At 44.9% G+C, this 15,272-nt stretch overlaps 2 long non-coding RNA genes across 2 annotated transcripts in view; one reads left to right on the top strand and one right to left on the bottom strand.

Annotated features, from left to right (window-relative positions):
* LOC140218483 (uncharacterized) overlaps nucleotides 1–15,272 on the top strand; it is a 138,416-nt gene that overhangs the window by 56,896 nt on the left and 66,248 nt on the right. Inside the window, exon 4 of the long non-coding RNA XR_011894756.1 lies at nucleotides 5,084–5,125. This is a non-coding gene — a long non-coding RNA (uncharacterized lncRNA). The remainder of the gene's footprint in view (nucleotides 1–5,083; nucleotides 5,126–15,272) is intronic.
* Nucleotides 1–15,272, bottom strand: part of LOC129385013 (uncharacterized) — a 136,011-nt gene that overhangs the window by 33,586 nt on the left and 87,153 nt on the right. The gene's annotated exons all lie outside the window — the stretch shown is intronic.

The raw sequence follows: 15,272 nt of genomic DNA on the forward strand, positions 1-15,272 counted from the left end.
CTGCAATAAATCGGTCCAGTTGCTTTGAGTATCGATTTAAATGAAACAAATTTTACTGAATGAATGATCACACCGAAAGAACACAAGCAATATTTTGAGAAGAACAAATTGACTTGCATCTACACGTTCCTAGGTTTCATAAAATAAAAATAGAATCTATCCTTTTCCTTTCCACAAATTCACTAAATTTTTTTGACAAATATTTAAAGCCTCGATACAATGCAGCTAGCGAAAAGCACAAACTGTCGAATGAACTAGTTGGTATGGGCTCATTATTAACTTCACAGTATTGATAGAACGTTTGGCTCAGAAACAAGGATGATGTTTCTGTTTGGCGGCAATTTTTGGTCAAATATTAGCTGATAGACAGGCATCCTCGGCGAGGACCACGTTTGTTATTTCATTAATAGTTACTTATTTATTTAAAAAACCTGAAACGCAGTAAAGAATTTTTTCACGAGGTATACTAAACAGAATAAACGCGAAAGTCATGGCAAATCAGTTCTGCGGAAGCCCGCAAGGTAGAGAAAGGTTCACAAAAGGAAGATTGTCATCCACCGACTGTAGCAAAAAGCTACAAAAGAAACCGACACGGGTTTCCTTTATGGCTTCGGGGCTACAGTCGGCTGTATGACAATGCATGTGCACACAAAGCAACATGGTTACAAGGCGAATAAACGGGAAACGCATAACAAAGCACACATTAAAAAGTGTATTATAGCAATAAACAAAAGTCTGCGTCAGAGTGGCTACCTTCAACACAAAGTGGAAATTTGTTTCATTGTATAGTGGCATTGGCGAAAAAGAAAAGACGAATACATGATTTCGAAACCTTTCTTATTAACACACCTTATGTGCATGTTTGCGAAAAATTTGATGTCAAGTGGAATGAGAAAAGGTTGAATTCTCCATCAAAGTCGAATTATCGATGGTTTGACGTCCCCCATTTAGCTGGGCAGGCCATGCTTAGGTAGGTAATAGGTGGACCATTAGAGTTACAGAATGCCTGCCAATGGAAGGGAAGCGCAGTCGAGCATTGCAAAAAATTTGGTGGGGTGATGAAATTAAGAAATTTGTAGGCGGAAGTTGGAATCAGGTATCGCAAGGCAGGCCTAATTGGAGATTACTGGGAGGGGCCTTCGTCCTGCAGTGCACATAAATATAGGATGATGATGATGATGACGATGATGATGATGGTGGTGGTGGCGGTGGTGGTGGTTGACGGAAGACTGATGAGAGATGTATGCCCAGAGAAGTACAACATATTTCTGAGTACATTTAAGCATTCTATAGTCTTTACCCCTTGTGCCAAAGTGACAGGCACGCAGTTTGGAGGATTAGCAAGAAAAGGTCACATACCCACTAGCACAAGCATGGGGTAGTCCAAATGTAAGAACTTTAGGAAAATTAAATTCGTCGTTCAACACCACGCGCTGTTCTATAATATGTATGCTTGTTTAAATATATCTATAAGCCTACATTATGTCTGCAGGTCATGCGCAGATATTTGTTGTTTTATTACGCACAGCAGAAAAATAAAAGAAGTGAATAAACGCTCTTTCCAGTTTTATTCAATGAAGTACTGGCATAAATTTAAAGCCTGAGGACCGGTATGGTTCAACTCTTCCGTACTTGTGGATAGATTTGGCCATCTGACATTTGTGAACGGTGGTTAGATGTAATAATTAAACGCATAATCCATATAATTTAATATCAGTAAATTATCTTAATGACTCGCTTGAAACCGCACAACCTCGCGACATAGACCTCAGCATGGTTTAGAGTGTTATTAGTGAAATTCGTTACTTCTTTTGACGTTCGCCGAGCATTGCCAACATCGCAAACATGTGCTTGGACTCCGGTTGGTACACATGAGGCTTAACTGCGGATATTAGAACGAAGCTTTCCATGTGAAGCATCCCGGACTTTCCAGACCTTGAGGGCTAGTTGGGGAGCTACTGTTGTTTAGAAAACGTTCATTCCAACAAATACGATGTGAACATTTTGAGTCACACTGCTGTCTTGCCGAATATATTCGCGGATATAATATACACAAATGTTATATGAAGGTTGCCAAGACGTGGCTTATATAAGCCTTCTATGCTGATCGACTGTGTATGGCTAGCTGTGTTCTGCGTATAAAAAAATAATAATAACTTCGTACATACTGCCTGAACATATATGGGCTCACAGATGTCTCTAAGCACACCTATTCGTTAAAAATAGGAGAGTTATATTTAGTGAATTATTTTATTTACTCGATTTTCTGTGATTTAGCCACTCAGTATGTGTCATTGGTTTCTCGCCCATCCTCCACAATGGGCATGTCCCACTATGTGCGATTCCCACATAAGACATCAACATACAATGTCAGCTCGCAGATATTTCTAGAGCACATCGATATTTTAATAGAATAGTTAAATATATTTCACAACTTTTTTTCTAGTTTACGTTGTTTGATTTAGCTACCGGTATGTGCCACTCAAGCTCTGCCCATTCTTGGCCAATCTTCCGGAATGGGAATTTCCCAGTGTGACGAAAGAGGTATCGAATCATTTAATGTTGTTTGATCCGTATTGTACTATTCTGTGCATACATTTGTCATCACTAAATTGTACTTTAAAAAAACGTATGCGCGGAGTGTTGGTAATCCATATTTCAATTGTACCCATCGCCGTTAGCTGTAAAGCATTTTATTAACCGCTATACATCAGCTTCGCTTCGCACAGATTCCAACATGGGCGTTGGATTGGCATATTTTTTTGTTCCCTATCCCCCCCCCCTTTTCTGGTGAAGAACAAACAGCCAGTGCTTCGTTCAATCGGCGCCATCGTTTCACTTGTTTATGGAGCGTCCCGTTCCCTGCGATCACGTGGGACACTCTTACCCGCTCACATCCCGTGTGGAATGCAAACATATATATTGAAGCAAAAAGAGAAAACCCAGTTTATCGATGCAAGAAATGGCGCTGAGTACTAAAACGTCTAAGCCCCTTTGATATAGAGCTTAATAAGCAATTTATGATATTCAGTTGAATTTCTAAAGAAATTCTATTCAAGGCAATAAAAGATAAGCAGAAGCACAACAGCGTTTCGCCAGTTACTTTTGTAAGAGTTGGCACGCCTATGTTTCGAGAGCGGTACATGGCTGACCTAGAAATGTGGCCCGTCTTGTGCGCGCCAACGGTTTGCGATGCCACGTGACCACTACCACCTGTATTTACGACCAGAAAGATAGATGTGACGGCTCGATTCACTACTATGTGAACATCAGCACCCACAGTTCATAGACGGAAGTGTTGTTCATTCGTCACGTGTTGAAGCAAACGATCTTCATCACAACCATGCGTTTTGATGTGAATCTCGTGGACGGGCGGATAGTATATGCGCAACAAATCGTATTATTCAAGTAGGCTCTAATTGACTTGAATGCTCGTGCGGCTATTTCGGACTTGAGGCCCTGAAATTATGAAATCTTGTGCTAGTTCTGGGACTTCTGCTTAACGGACAGCTCATAATATACGTGAAAATTGTAAAGACAAATTTCATGTGCTTGTAGTTAGGACATTTTACAGACTAGACCCCCCCCCCCCCTCCCCAACAGGCTCCGTCAGTAATTTTGGTTACACGATAGGAGTTGTAGAAGGCTCTCCTGGAAGCATCGGACCATGAGAAATTTTTTTTTAGAAAGGGTTTAGTAATAACTTAGATATGAACAAATGAAATGTCAAAAGTAATAGTGCGAGGAAGCGATATACATTCCCACTCAGCTGAGGCCATCTCCCGTTTCTTATCTCCCCTAACTATTGTGTCGGAGCCGCAGACTCAGCTCCCCTCTTTTGTTACGACCCCCGCCCCCGCGCACCTTCCCCCTCTCCCCTCACCCAGCTTTCCCCTCTCTTGTTCCCTGGTTGCCTTTCAGGAGACTCAGCCCCAGTGGTCACTTAGTGGCTATGGTGTTGGGATGCTATGCACGAGGTAGCGGGATTGAATCCCCTCCACGGCGGCTGCATTTCGACAGCCGCGAAATGGGAAAAGACCCGCGTTCTTAGATTTAAGTGCACGTTAAAGAACCCCAAGTGGTGCAAATTATTCCGGAGTCCCCCACTACGGCGTGCGTTATAATCATATCGCTGTTTTGGCACGTAAAACCTCATAATTTCTTTTTCACGACAATTCCCAAGTTGTTTCAGCTACTGCTGGCTGTTTGTGCGTTGCAGGCGCTGTGCGCGTGACGCGAAGGCACCAGGCGTGTGACGTCGTTTCGCTGGCGGGCAGAGGGGCGCGGGGGGGGGGGGGGGCAGTCTTCGAGAAAAAGGACGCGCGGGTTTGCATTTTGAGCTGTTTTCCGGGCGCACATAGTTGTAAATTCCCTGTATACACGATCGCCACCGCTTGATCTACGCAGTGCTTGTCTTCGTCCCCGCTTCCAGTGTGTGTGTCTATTTTTGCGCTAATTCCTCTCATCGCGCTTTTCTGTCTGTCATGCCCAAATTTAGTGAAAGGTCCTTTAAATATTGCGGAATGAATGGTTGAAACGTCTCTATAGATGACAACCTGAAAGCCCTGCCTCTTTATTAGTGCACTAAACTAACAAGCAAAATCTGTAAACTGAAAACAGAAAATGTACAACAATCTAAGAAGTAAGTGAAGTTGTATCCTAGTTCGCCGGCACGTAGTATGTACATCGATTTCTAAACAACTTGAAATAAAAAATAAATAAATAAAATAAAAGTGAGTAACTAAAGCAGCTCGCGATTACATATACACCGTAAATAGTTTGGAGAAAAGTCATCTTGCTCGTTGCCCCCCCCCCCCCCCCCCCCCATATTACACATTACTCTTCTTACTTTTTTTACTTCTAGAAAAAGCGCTGGGTACGTCAGGGAGGCAGTCGACCCCAATCCTGCAGCCCTCCCCCTTCTATTTTTATCCCTTCCTAAGGAAAACCCTACACTTCAGCAAAACGAAATTTCAGCGCTGCTTTGGCACTAGTGTGCTATCTTTCTTTCACCTTTACCTTTGTTAAGTACCTTTGTTAAGAATGCGAATCACCAAAATCATTCTTCTCTTTTTCATTTCAGGCACGCCATGCAACATGTTCGTGTCCTCCTTTCTTCTTCCACGTAAGTACACATTTCACGTATCTATATGTGCACCTAATACCGCTGTTCTTACCGAAGGAAGAAACGCTGGCGAATTTCGCTTGATTAGGCGCCGAACGTGTCAGTGGTGTTCCCAAAGCGGTTGTGTTAGGTAAAAACAGCAAAATGACAGCGCTCAATGAATTGACGCAACTGACACACATAGACACAGGTGGTGAATATATATAGCTCGCTGCCAGACACACCATCGTGGATCTGCGCAGACTTCTGCTTCTGGCAGGAAAGCGAGTGGCCTCCACGAACTGTTGCTGTCCGACGGCACCCGACAAGCTTGTCTTATTTCATCCTATTTCATCAGACAGCGGTATATTCACTTTACGTAGTCCTTCCGTAGGCGAGTCTGCGAAAAAGGAAAGCGCGAAACACGTCTTATAATACCCTCACTCTTACTAATAGAACGTACTGATGTGGAACCGCTCGACATACAGCCTATAAGTATGGCGAACAGCGCCACTTCCCCTCCGCAAACAACCATTCCTCCACTCACTATCTGTAGCTGTGCTTTGTTTTTTTCCCGGGCTGCTCTTCTAGCTAAACTCGTGGTTAGCTGCCCCCTGTCCATAAATTACACCAGCTGCTACCAAATATCTTTGCCTTCCCAGCCGCTATCGCTCCATCGCTTCAAGTGAAAAAAAAAAAAAAAAGGCGAGATTAGATACGATTTATTGGGCCGCACACACGTGTAATTCGCTAGGCCACAGTAATTGCACTTCCACTTACGCCAGGCATATCCTCTTAAAGGAAAGGGGTTCGCGCGTGTCTTGTGCGTGCGTGTAGAGAGAAGGAATGTGTGTTTTTTCTCTTGCCCGTCCCTTTCGCGCTTTCCTTCCGGCGTGGTGGACGCATTTGTTGCCTCGGCGAAGCATGGATGAGATATTTGTTTCGGCTCCTGCATGATCACTTAACGCGCAAAATGAACTATAGCTTTAACCGAAAGTATACAGGTGCAGGAACCACTTTTCCGAAGCCGTCACGCCTTCGCCCGATCTCCGGTTTCGAGCGGTTAAGCGAACTAACAAGACGGAGTGTGGTCATAGAATAGCTACATTGTTGAAAATCGCTACTCTTAATTTTGTAGGTACGCCTTACGGGTACCGTATACGGAATGGTGCGTCTATCGTGCGATGAAAGTTTTATTACTGCCATTATGCAGTAAGTAAACAGGTATCCGTAGCCCGTGACTTATTTTACAAAAATGAGTTCACTTCTATGAAGAAAGATTGTAAATAGATTACTACTTTGTTGAAAAATATGCTATATAGTGGGCGCTGGTTATGTTATTATGTTATGTTATGGCTGTTTCTTTGCAGTGTGCCCAAAGTGAAGTGAGCCCGCTTGTCTCACTCTCTGTAGCACTACGTCGTTGAGGTTTTAGTAGGTTAGCAAATTGACGCCCCACCGAACCCGAGGCGCCGACACCGCGCAAAGCGTCGGCCGAACATCAAACTCGTTATCACTGTCTTTGCTTTACACACAGTAGAACGGTAAGGCGGAGCTACGTAGTTGCAGTGAAAATATATATACATATATATGTGTATAGCTATCGTAATCTGTCTCTTTCGCAATCACTGAATTAGGCATCGCCTATAGTTTGCCGACGTCCTCCAGACAATATCGCAGGGCGTCTAGACACTGGGAAAACCGGGAATTCTTAGGGAACCGGGAATTATCAGGGATATTGAATAGTCTGGAAATACTCATCAAATACTAATAAGCGAAAAATTATCTGTAATATTATTGAAACGGTACAAAAGTCGCGGTAATGGTGGCTCGAGTAACAGAGAGGAAAAGTTACGAATCGTCTTTGACGTCGTGTCGTCGGCTGTAGTTGCCAGTGTATAGTCAACGACCGACTTTCCGGACGCCCGATAATTCGGACTGCTTCGCGGCACCATCACGTACCCCATAGATTCATTGTATATGAACGTCTGATTTCTGGTGCAAGAACCCTTCGTAGTCCGATTTTCCGAGCTTTCTGCCGTGTGCGTAGGTCCGAAATGGCAATCAAAGCCACCACCGCCGCCATTTTTATTACCTCGCCACCTCGAAGCGACGCTCTCTCGGGCAGTTCCGCTGGCAGCCGCAACCAACACCGCGGCAACGCTAGGCCTAGCTGCTTCGACGTTCGCTATTAAGCTTCTTGCCGTTCGGTGCCGTGTTTTTCACTGAAAAAATTCGCCGTTGCCACCAATGGCACCACCTCCGCTTTTGCGGTCCTCTCGATTGGCTTCGAAGCTCGGAAAGCAGGGTGTGTCGCATAGTGCCGGTTCCCGAAAGTCAGCTTCGCGTCAATGCAGTAATGTGACGCGGTGAAGCATAACAAGCGTGGAAAGGGGCAATTGTCACGGGACACAGTATGTATTCCTTAATTATACGCGCGTGCACTCGCCATCTCCTGTAACAGTACGAGCATGAATGTGTCTAATAACTGTACTGACAGGCCTTCATAGCTTTTTCAGGTGTGCCTGTGGCGATTTGAGCCCTCAAGGGCAATAAAAGAAATGCATTTATTTTTTCGAACTGACCGATTTTTCGGACGTTCTCGCGGGGGTCCGAAAAGTTGGACGTTGACTGTAAAAGCTGACTAAGAGGATGCTTGAAATGGTCCGTGGTGCGAACGCGCGGCAGAAGGACGACGAGAACAGAAAGGACCTACTCATTGAGGAATGAAGAGGAAAGGGAGCATGCCGCCGCTTCTTTGAAGGAGCTTGAGCTCAGAAAACAGTGTTGGCTGACGCCGATATGCAGGTGTCGCTCATCCAAGTCAAAATAAACTCTTTAAAGCAGTGAAACGCAACACTGAGGCGTTGTGCGGGTGCTGAGCGTATGTCAGTACAGTTGAGGTTGGCTTACCAGCTGTTGCGAGAGAATCTCACTTGTGACAAAGTTCGCGCCTCATACCTATGAGCTTGCTATCAGTTGATAGAAATAGCTCACATTCTAAAATATTTGCTTTTACGCCTTACTATTTTACTTTTACTTTTTTATTTACTTTTACTTCCTTTTACTCCCTCCTTACTACTCCTTACTATGCAAACTGGATTAAGTAGTTTTTTTTCCCCTAACATGCTTACTAGGGAAGGACAGCATCGGGCGACATGGTGTCAGTCCGTCTTGACATAAAACAAACTTCTTTGTCACTCAGGAAATTTTGCGAAGGCACTCAGAGAAAACCTGGAAAACTCAAGGAATTTGGAAATGCCAAGTTCGTAGACACCCTCTATCGGCTCTCATATTTCCTTGTACGCAACAGTAGAAACGTCACTAAATATGCTAACTTCCCTCGCAAGAATTGTAGTTCAGCACTCCTTGCACTCACTCCCACCCTCCAAGAGCTGCTCTAGTCGGCTAGGCGGTTTCGCTTGGGCTACTATAGTTTTTAAGCGTCACTGCGCACGTTCTCGCCGCAGAATGCTCCAGCAAATTGAGTTACAACTTCCCTATTTACTCTCAGTCTTTCTTTTACGGGCAGGTTTGGTTGGCTATCATGTGTCAGGTTACAAAGCCGTCCGAGAGGGGTATCTCTTTCACGCTGCCCCACGATACGCGAGCGCGCAACCAGCTACATCGCGGACGAGGAAAGCCCGCCCGCCCGCCAAAGTTTTGTGGAGCTGGCTGGACGATGACTAGACGAGCGGAAAAGACCGACGAGCCGGCTTTTGTCAATTGCGACGTGGAGCGGCTGCACGAACGAGAAAAGAGGCGGTAGAGGGACAGGAGGGGGGGTGGGCAAGAACAATGCCACGAGGAGAGTGGAGAACAATGACACGCCGTCGCCACCGCTGCATCCAGCCGCCGGCCAGACGCCCGTGCGTGCGCGCGCACAACGCACCGGACCCTGTGTGCAGAGAGTTGAGGGGGGGGAGTCGGTCTATCGCCGGCGGCGGCAGCGGCGCCGCGTCGGTCGGTCGGTCGGTCGCCGACGCATCGCGCACGCACGCAAGCGGGCTCGAAGCCACCAGTGCTGTCCGCAGCGGCGCCGTTCTGAACGAGCGGGCCGGGAGGGGGGGGGGGGGGGTAGAGAGAGAGAGAGAACTGGTAAGGAAAGAAAGGGGAGGGGGACTTCCCAGCTCGCGCCATTGGATTGTGGGGTTCAGAGTCAACCCCCCTTCTGAAATTTTCCTTCGTGCCCTCGGCTCGACCGCCTGGCTTCGAGCTTAGCCTGGCCCGTCCTGGTCTAGCCGCCTTTCCTGCACCGTAGTGCCCGGCCGCTGCTGGCCCTGTCGGAGATGTATTTGATTATATGGTAGAGAACTCGTCCCCCCGTTCTTGGCTGCTCCTCTCCGCAGCCTTTGTATTGAAACTTCGTTCGTCTCACTATTTCTTCATTTTTTTTTTCTGCGCTTTCCCTTCAAGGTTCGTTCTTCATATTCCTTACGTTTTTTATATATTCTTTACTGTTTTCTTTGCGTCCCGTGCTGTTCGGTGGATGCCTTGCGCGGAGTCTTCGGCCCGGCGGGGTACGTTTCATTGCGTGCGACCTCCTCTTTTGTTGCCCGCGCCGCGCACCCCTCTTTTAGCGCGAGGGGAGCGCTTGGGAAGTTTGAGGGCGGTGCGGGCGGAGAGTGGGAACAGCGAGAGCGAAAGGCGACCGAAGCGGGCATCAAAGAGGGCGTTGCTGTTCGTGAGCGCGCGAGCGCGCGCGCGCTTTTTTGGCCCCCTGGCGGCGTTCATTGTGCGCCGGTCGGAAACCACTCCAAGCGTGCACGAAGATTATGTAATTATAGACGTCGCGCACTCTGTGCCTTTCCGTTGCCTTATCTACTGGTCGCCCGTAGTCTAGTAGAGACGGCGATGGCGGCTACGGGCATGTGTGGAGCGGTTCGTTTCTGGACCGCTGACACAAAGGCAAAGCGAGCGACTGTGGAATTTTGAGGGAAGTCCTTTCGAAGGAGAGGGGCGCCTTGGAGATTTGGAGGTCTCTACTGGTCTTTTATGATTGCCCCTCCGTCCGTGGACGGTTTTCGTGCGGCTCGATTGTGCGCTCATTCAACTCGATAGAAAGGCGTGCTCCAGCGTCATCGTGGATGACATCGTACGAAACCAGTCGTTTTGGATTTCAGTATATGGAACTTGCAAACAGAGAAAGTATCCACGCGATGCGAAAACGCTCGTTTACGGAATTTATGCACCAGTGATGACGAAATGAAGCCGAAATGAGTTTATCTCATTAAGTATATTTGTCTTAGTGGAACTTCAGATGCCATGCTGGGACCGCTGCTGTTAGGAAATGCGTAAACATCCGGGTGTCAGTCGTACGATATGCAAGTGCTTAGCGTATATATACGTGGAGATGCGACGCCAGCTGTTGCATACAATGCGGTCGCCCCTGTGACAGTAGATTCGCTGTGCTGTCGCATTTCTTTTTAGTTTTTCACGTGACCTCTTCAAAGACAGACACCATAGGTGGATTAATGGCTGATGAATGTCCCTTTCGCAAATGCGCCGTTGTGAATTTGTTTAGGAAAACTGCGTCTTATAACGCCAATGCCACCCCATGAACGTTGTTGCATTACTATTCTTTATCGGAGTTCGTACCCGCGACAAAGTGCTTCGACAAATTTTCCACTGCCTTTTGTTCTTGCCTGTGTATTTTCATCTTTGCTCAATATACCGCTCACGTATGTTGCAATAAACTGCCACATGTATTTACACTTTCATTGAACCGCCTGCTATGATAATTCACGCATCCCTAAATCTGTCTTTGCGTAATCGGATGCATGTTAAGCCAACGCTTACAACTCCGTCGAAATGAATCAACCAGCTCCCGAGAGTTTGTCCTTCCGGAACGCGGGCTGGAACGACAGGTTTAAACGAAGGCGTGGTTAGTGAGGGTCGCCATAAGAGTCGTAAGTATCGGTGGCGCTTAGAGTGCATTATTTCAGTAAGGCCCCAGTACATGTGGTTCGCTATTGGCTATTTATCGATTCCACGCAGGAATACAGTGAAGGATAAGACAAAAATTTGCTTGGCATCTGGCGTGGGTGTTGCCGGATTTCATGTAGAAAATTGCAATTGTGAATTTGACATTCTACCGTATATATGATGGGTTCAAGAGTGTGGCATGCCTGTAAAGACTGAGGGAGAGATGCAACAATATTTCTTTTCAAAGACCATTCACGTATAACTAGCACAGCCGTGGTGATGTCAAAGCAACTTTCTGCAATATCTAACGAGTTCGAGGCGAATGTATTCACGTTAACGAACATCCTCTATATTTCAAGTATACGCAGTGCTGGTATTTGGGGTTCAGTGCAGCTGTTGTACAAAACTTTCTTACTACGCTTGTATGTTTGTTATTCCGTGCTTAGTGCAGTGACGAATATGTGTATCGTTTAATGAAAATAAAAATAACCATAATAATAAAATAAACATCGGGAGTGTAGCTGAAAAGTTGCCCGGCAAGCACAATGTTATAAAAGTTAAGTTCAGTCGCGATAGCGATATCTTGAACGCGTACCTCTTTCTTTATTTTGTTTTTTTTTTTTTTTTATTTTTTACAGAATACAGGTAGTTATTGGAAATTTCGCCCCACAAGGGTACCCAACTTTATCTTACCACTATAGAGAAGTCCACCACAATTTGTTTACCATATTGAGAGCACGATCAAATAAGTAAAAGGAAAAAAAAAACAAGGCAATTGCGCCTTGCGAAAGTGGGTGACCAGCGGAGCTGTAAACGTCGTGGCAAGAAAGCTTGTGGCAAACACTTTATTGCATCAATCATTGTCAATTAGTAACCAGAGTCACAATGGCTTTGTGGTCGCTGTGATATACATTGATCGGCATACTCGCAACTGCAGACATTCTTTAAGAATGTCAAATCGATACACGTACCCCGCTGGGTGGTCAGTTGGGCCGGATCGGTGTAGCATCGCAAGCGAAATGTCTCCAACATGAAACGCGTAAACCACGCCCTCTCCGATCCCGACATATTCACATCGAAATTGCCGACAACAACCACAGGCGTAGTGTCATCGCAACTTACCCTCGCGAAGTCAGTAGCCATGAGCCTTACGGCGCTATGAGCCATGGTATTTTTGCTTGCTTACGGGGGTATGAGCCGATGCTTTCGGGGGTATGAGCCATTGTTGATGAAAGATTTGGAGATGCTGTTCTATATGTGGTATGCGTGATTCGAAGGAATGTAAACACTATTCGCTTCACTTTGCTGAGTGCTTGTATATCCTCTGCGTTTCGGGGCTATGAGCCATTGCACTTTTTACTTGATTACGGGGGTATGAGTGCTTACGGTGTATGAGCCATTGATGATGATAGTTGTGTGCGGACACGAAAATTCTACGGTACCTTAGCCATACACAGCTCCGCTGTAAAAAGAAAACTGACCTATATTAGAGTTAGGCACTCTATAGGATGATCGATGCTTCCTGCTACAAGTTGCTAATGGCTATAGCTGTAGGACAGGCTGGAACTCTGATAATGTGTGTGTGTGTGTGTGTGTGTGTGTGTGTGTGTGTGTGTGTGTGTGTGTGTGTGTGCGTGTGCGTGTGCGTGTGCGTGTGCGTGCGTGCGTGCGTGCGTGCGTGCGTGCGTGCGTGCGTGTTCACGTACGCGTGATCGAAATGTGTACACAGAAAAAACCGTCCTTGTCGCTTCTAATATCCTTAGGCGTCCCCACTTGACTCTCAATGCTCGCCACAAGTAACACGCAATGTACGGAACCCGTCTTCCTAGCCCGAGCTGGGGAATCAATGAGCACACGCTTTGAAAACGCGGAATTTATGGGTGTATCGAATCCTTTCAGTACGAAAAAGAATAAATTAATAGAGAGTGTGTATGAAAGAAAAAGTATGAAAATGTTCAGGTGGCATTTTCTCTTATATTCTAATGCACTGCGCTGTTTTCTTTTGTTTCCCTTTGTAGACATAGCCTTGCATAGAATATCAGCTCCATCCTATATCCAGAGATGTCGTATTCGGGCTAAACTGTGAAAATTCTTTGTGAGAGAAAAAAGGAAGTTATGCAAATATTGGCGACATAAAATTTGTTTTTTTTTTCCTTTATCCCATTTTCTGTAGTTTTACTTAGCATGCTGTCGATAGTTTTTCTTGTCATGTTACATAAAGAAAGCTTGTTTCATGATGAAGTTCACTCTCCTTTTGGGAGTAACATCTACCTCCCTCATGATATCAGTTTTCAGTGAGTATGAAATAGTCGAATGATACAGTGCGGTTGTAGCAGATCATACAGGTATAGACAGGCGCGTTACATAGAACATATAAGAAGCAATACACCCGGCACTACACGATACATCGAAGCATCAAATTAGCCTATCAGTATACAGTATATATACAGGGTGCCCCTCGTAACTTCAGCCAAACATTCAAATTATGCAAATGACACGTAGCTGGACAGAACCAAAGTAATGTTATTTCCCGTCCCTTGGAGATACTAAGATTTTTTTCCTCTATATATTCAGAGCACTTAGGATGGCACTGGGTTTGAGATGCGCGCTGTCAATTTTGCAGTAAATATGCACTATTGTTCCACTTAATTCTTTACTAAGATGTAGTTTATACATTGAAGCTCAAAAGCAACTGAAACAGCAATGTATTTCGTCACCAACTTCGAGAATTAATACCTCGAAACAGCTGTCATCCTGAAAATTCTTTCCAAGGGGTTACCCCTTGCGAACTCACAGGCTACAATTCGCAAATTGCAATTTGTCAAAGTAATTGATTCAGAAGTTTATTAGTAAATTTCTGATAATTCGTTGATTACGCCTTGTGATTTCGCTTGCAAGTTATGTCCGCCTGATTGAGTAACCCAGCTCAATTATCAAAATTATGCGATGTGCCACAGTTGATTTTTAATATTTCTCTATGATCTAAAAATAAAAATACCTGATATATATATATATATATATATATATATATATATATATATATATATATATATATATATATATATATATATATATATATATATTACACTTCGATATATACCGAGCTTCTAGCCGTATCCGTAAATATAAAATTTCATTTCTTTGTCACTGTGCACTACATTGCCACACTCTATGATGCCATGACGCGGAACATTAAATTGGTTTCACTACGTGCCCTTCGCTTCTGTCAATTTCGTAGAAATCTAAATCTACAGCTAGGTAAATGCCACCCATAGATGCCTTACAGCAAGTGCAATGTACCGGTCTACACAAACCGATTAGTTAGCTATATAGTGTCCACTTCAGTGGAACGTTCTACGGGTAAACAGCGTATGTCTTGCACCATTTACGCTCGTTTTCATTGTTGTTCTTGCTGCTATTTTACTATATACTAGCAACAGATTGCGTCGACATCAGCACCATTCACCCGGTATAAAAATAAAGCTATTAATGAGGCGTGCACGATCGCTACAGTGGCTTAAAACAAGTCGATAGGCTGATACAGCCTATTCTAACAAGGTAAATATGTCCCTGTTACGTTCTAAACTTGTCTATATGTTTAAACATGTTTTGCGTATAATGCCATCATTACATGCAATGTGCAGGAGCGATTGCTGGCGACTGCGCTAAGCTCGCGTTGTCCAAACAAATAATTTTGTAATGCTCGTAAGCTGTAGCATGGAGAGGGCTACGAAAGCATTGCCACATATTCAGAAGGACAACCAACCTGCGTAAACGACTGTAGCATTGACTGGTGTTGCTTTTGATATACTACCCTATAAACGACTGTGATCGTGTGAATGCACTGTAAGATTATTTATACCCTTGGAAGTGAAAAAGGTGTAAATGTGTCTATAACTCGAACCCTTAGGGTGTATAACTCACACCTCAAGGGTGTGAGTTAGACACGTTACACCCTTTTTCACTTTTCTCTCTGTATCTCTCTGATTCTTTCTTATTTTTCTACCTCCTCCGTACACCCAGTGCAGGGTAAGAAACAGTCTTTTTTTGTTGTTCTTTTAACCTCTTTTCCTTTGTCCTCTCTCTACTACCTCTATCCATGTGTATGTACAAGTAATGGAACAAACGAGCGGCGGCTACACATCTGTCTAATGAATCATCGTGAAAGAGACGGTACTCATTCTAGCTTCCCATCTATCCGTCAGTCTAATCGTCTGGCCAGTGCGGCGTCGGACTTCAATTT

This window comes from Dermacentor andersoni, chromosome 5 (genome assembly GCF_023375885.2).
Source record: "Dermacentor andersoni chromosome 5, qqDerAnde1_hic_scaffold, whole genome shotgun sequence".
NCBI lineage: Eukaryota > Metazoa > Arthropoda > Arachnida > Ixodida > Ixodidae > Dermacentor > Dermacentor andersoni.